General features: G+C 38.8%; 1 non-coding gene across 1 annotated transcript; it reads left to right on the top strand.

Moving 5' to 3' along the window:
* The first annotated feature begins 3,703 nt into the window (after window positions 1–3,703).
* Window positions 3,704–3,810, top strand: LOC127077876 (small nucleolar RNA R71). The gene has a single exon (XR_007787642.1). It is a non-coding gene; the product is annotated as a small nucleolar RNA R71 (small nucleolar RNA).
* Window positions 3,811–5,033: the final 1,223 nt, after the last annotated feature.

Raw genomic sequence — 5,033 nt, 5'->3', positions numbered from 1 at the left:
AATGACAATGCTTGATAATATTATTTACCTCTTCTTCTGGAACGCAACGGCGAAAAATGCCATCTTTACCCCTTTTGAAAAGGAGCGGTTCGTCCCAATAGAAGTTTCTCACATCGTGGAAGAATTTCTTCTTGCGGTGGTAGTCAAGATCAGGGGGTACTATATCAGCAGCTAGGTAATTAACGAAGTCCGCATACCAGGGTACGTTACTTATTGCTAAGGAATTTTGGGGGTGCTCATAAAGGTCTAGGTTATTATCTTCAATGGTTTCTACTCTAGCTATCAGTCTATCATTGGCGAAATCATCATTTATGGGTACTAGTTCAGGTTTTAGATATTCTAGCCTAGAAAGGTGATCAGCTACTACATTTTTAGTGCCTTTTTTATCTCTTATGTCTAAATCAAACTCTTGTAGTAATAGAATCCATCGGAGTAACCTGGGCTTGGCATCTTTTTTACTTAATAGGTAACGAATGGCAGCATGATCTGTGTAAACTATAATTTTTGCTCCTACTAGATAAGATCTAAATTTGTCTATAGCGAAAACTACAGCGAGTAATTCTTTTTCAGTTGTTGCGTAGTTAAGTTGGGCAGCATCTAGGGTTCTACTGGCATAATAAATGGAATGTAATTTTTTATCTTTCCTTTGTCCTAGAACGGCTCCAACTGCATAATCACTAGCATCGCACATTATCTCAAAAGGTTCTGACCAATCAGGTGGTTTCATAATGGGTGCCGATACTAACGCTTGCTTTAAAAGATTAAATGCATCATTACATTTTTCATCGAAAATGAATTTAGCATTTTTCATTAAAAGTCCAGTTAAAGGTTTAGTTATTTTGGAGAAGTCCTTAATAAAACGCCGGTAGAATCCAGCGTGTCCAAGAAAGCTTCGGACTTCTCTGATGGTTTTTGGTGGTTTTAGGTTTTCTATAACTTCTATTTTAGCTTTATCTACCTCTATACCTTTTTCGGAAACTATATGTCCTAAAACTATTCCTTCGGTTACCATGAAATGACACTTTTCCCAGTTTAGCACGAGGTTCACCTCCACGCATCTCTCCAGGATTTTCTCAAGGTTAGCAAGACAATTGTGGAAATCAAATCCGCAAACCGAGAAATCATCCATAAACACTTCCATGATACCATCTAGGTAATCTGCAAAGATTGACATCATGCAGCATTGGAAAGTAGCTGGGGCATTACAGAGGCTGAATGGCATTCGTCTGTAGGCAAAAGTTCCATAAGGGCATGTAAAGGTAGTTTTTTCTTGATCTTCGGGGTGGATAGGTATTTAGAAGAATCCAGAGTATCCATCTAGATAACAGAAGTAAGAGTGTCTGGCTAGAAGCTCCAACATTTGGTCTATAAATGGTAGGGGGAAATGATCCTTCCTAGTTGCTTTATTTAATTTTCTATAATCTATACACATCCGCCATCCTCCTTCTAAACGTTTTGCTACATGTTCGCCTTTATCGTTTTGCACGACTGTGATGCCTCCCTTTTTAGGTACTACATGCACAGGACTCACCCACTTACTATCCGAGATCTGATAGATGATACCTGCCTCAAGTAACTTAAGAACTTCCTTTTTAACGACATCACTCATTATAGGGTTTATTCTTCTCTGATGTTCCCTAGAGGGTTTCGAATCTTCTTCGAGCGAAATCCGATGCATGCATACGAATGGGCTTATACCTTTCAGGTCAGAGATATTATATCCTAAGGCTGAGGGATATCTTCGTAAAACATCTAAAAGTTGGTTCGTTTCCTCTTGGCTCAAGGTAACACTGACTATAACTGGACGGTTCATCTTTTCATCGAGGAACTCATATCTCAGGTTCTTAGGCAGTTCCTTAAGTTCTAAAGTTGGTTTCTTAGGGCATGGCATAAGATTTGGAGTAAGGGATAAACATTCGTAAAGGTTTTCATCGATGTAGGGTTTCTTAAAGTTATCATCTTCCCTTATGAGAGTTGATGGTAACTTAATTGTTTTTATAATTTCTTTTTGTTCTAATTCTCTAACACATTCATCAATGATATCTAAGGCATAACACAAGTCTCCCATCACAGGTGCCATAAGAAATTTCAAAAGTATAAATTCTATTTTCTCGTCACCCACCTCAAATGTCAACTTTCCTTTCTTGACATCTATTATGGCTCCTGCAGTCGATAAGAATGGTCTACCTAGAAGGATTTGGTATATCATTGTCCTCTTTGATGTCCATGACAACAAAATCAGTAGGGATAAATAACGGACCTACCCTAACAGGAACATCTTCTAAAATGCCTATCGGATATTTAACAGATCTATCGGCTAACTGAAGTGACATCTTAGTGGGCTGTAATTCTCCTAAGTTTAACCTCCCACAAACTGCTAAAGGCATTAGGCTCACACTAGCTCATAAGTCTAGAAAAGCTTTTTCGATGACATGATTACCCAAAAGGCAAGGAATGGAGAAATTTCCAGGATCTTTATCTTTCTTTGCTAATTTGTCCTCGGAAATAGCATTACATTCCAAAGGCTTCGGATCGTCAAGTCTACGTTTGTTGGTAAGGATGTCTTTGAGAAACTTTGCATAAGAAGGTATTTGGGTGATGGCTTCTCTGAAAGGGATTTCTACATGAAGTTTTTCTATAACTTTAATAAATTTTTGATACTGTTTATTGATCTGGGTTTGTTTGAGTCTTTGCGGATATGGTATAGGTGGTTTATATGGCGGGGGTGGTACGTAAGTTTTATCTTTAGGTTCTTCTCCTTTTTTCTCGACCTTCCTGGTTTTCAGATTACTCTGGTTCCTTTACTTCATCCCGAGGCTTGGTACATTCCTTAGAAGTTTCAGGTTCACTCAATCTAGGGTTTGGTGGCTTATCATAAGCGTTCCCACTTCGTAGGATAATGGCATTGGCTTGTCCTCTCGGATTTTGTTGAGGTTGTCCAGGGAGTTATCCTCCAGGTGTAGTCTGAGGGGCTTGGTTTAAAGCTACCTAAGAGATCTGGGTTTCAAGCATCTTGGTATGAGTAACTATTTGGTCAACCTTGGTTCCTAACTGAGTAATCAATTCGTTAACATGAATGTTTTGATTCATGAACTCCTTGTTTTGTTGGGTTTGAGCGGTGATAAAATTTTCCATAATTTTCTCAAGGCTCGGCTTTGGTGGTACAGGTTGCATAGGTTGATTTGATCTTGGGGCTTGATAGCTAGGTCTCGGAGGTGCATTATTTTGGATAGGGTTATTGTTTTTATAGGAGAAGTTCGGGTGATTCCTCCATCCAGGGTTATAGGTATTCGAATATGGGTTCCCTTGGGTGTAGTTCACTTGCTTAGAGTGGGTTTCATTTAATAGACTGCATTCTGCAGATTGGTGTCCTTTGGTTCCACATATCTCACAATCCGACGAAACTGCGACTACAGTATTTGGGTTTATGCACATATGCTCGATTTTGAGGGCTAATGCGGCCATTTTAGCTTGCATCATGTCTATAGAGCTTAGTTCATGCACTCCTCCTTGGGCTTCCTTCTTCTCTACTGTCGCTCGTTCGACTCCCCATGATTGATGGTTTTGAGCCATATCTTCGATGAGGGCACTAGCTTCAGGGTAAGGTTTGTTCATTAGAGCACTGCCTGCGGCAGCGTCGATGGTCATCTTTGTGTTGTAATGAAGTCCATTATAGAAGGTTTGAATGATTAACCAATTTTCTAAACCATGATGTGGGCATGCTCGTAACAACTCTTTATATCTCTCCCAAGCTTCGAACAACGATTCTCCTTGGTTTTGGGTAAATCTAGTTATATGGTTTCGAAGAACGGCGGTCTTACTTGGGGGAAAATATCTAGCAAGAAATACTCTTCTAAGGTTATCCCAAGTCGTAATGGAATTGGGTGGAAGGAAATCTAACCATGATAGGGCTTTATCTCTGAGGGAAAAAGGAAATAATCTTAAACGTATTGCCTCAGGAGAAGCTCCATTGGTTTTAAAAGTGTCTGCTAATTGAAAAAATATTTTTAAATGTTGGTTTGGGTTCTCAGTAGCGAGACCTGCGAATTGTCTCTGTTGCACTAGTTGCAACAGGGATGGTTTAAGTTCAAAATTATTAGCTGGGATGGTTGGGTTTACTATACTAGAACTAGGTTCTTCGTTAGATGGTTGAGCGAAATCCTTAAGAGGTCTTTGGTTTTGATCTTCAGCCATAGCTCTCTTAATTCTATGAAAGAATAAACCTGCGCGAGCGTAACGTTCAGGTTCCGCCAGAGGGTATACTAAGCTTAAACTTCCGGTGCTGCGAGTTCTTCGCATTGACCGGAGGGAAATAACTTAAGTCTAAACGATATAACAACAGGAAAATGAAATTTGACGAAATTGGTCCCCGGCAACGGCGCCAAACACTTGATGCGGTGTTTCGCAAGTATACGAATGCGTCAGAGTAATATAAAAGATTGTCGAATCCACAGAGACCAAGTGTCAATCTATCGTTATCTATTGTTATGGTTTTTATCAAAGGCAATCAAAATAGGTGTTTTTAGAGTGTGCGATGAAAAGTAAAGTGTTGAATAAAGTTTAATTAATAAAGACAGGGTCGAATGTAATTCACGTAATCAATTAATAATCCAAGTACTTGCTAATAGAGCTACTTATGGGCAGTGTTTCCTACTTTGAAAAGAACTAATTTAACAGGAACTGTCGCTTTCGCGTATTTAGAACCGAGTTGTACTCCCTAATCAAAGCCTCTTATAGTCACTTATAAAAAGGCGCGCATTGCGTTAGAGTAGTAAACCTATTTTTAAGAAATATAGTATCTTGACTAAGTTGAAAAGTATTATAACCTGGATTTCTTAACCAAAAGAGGTTCTCATGAACCAGACTCTAAACTTATAAACGCGTCCGAAAATAGTTTTAAAATCTCTTTCCTTCTTAAGTTAAAAACTCCTAATGAACTAAACAAAGCGCTGTCGTTGTTTTTGAATTAGTTAAAAACAATTAAGTTTAAAAAGACATTGGACGACTTTCGATCTTACCCAACGGAGTTGAAA

This window comes from Lathyrus oleraceus, chromosome 4 (genome assembly GCF_024323335.1).
Source record: "Lathyrus oleraceus cultivar Zhongwan6 chromosome 4, CAAS_Psat_ZW6_1.0, whole genome shotgun sequence".
NCBI classification, from domain to species: domain Eukaryota; kingdom Viridiplantae; phylum Streptophyta; class Magnoliopsida; order Fabales; family Fabaceae; genus Lathyrus; species Lathyrus oleraceus.
This window is presented reverse-complemented; position numbering and strand designations above follow the sequence as displayed.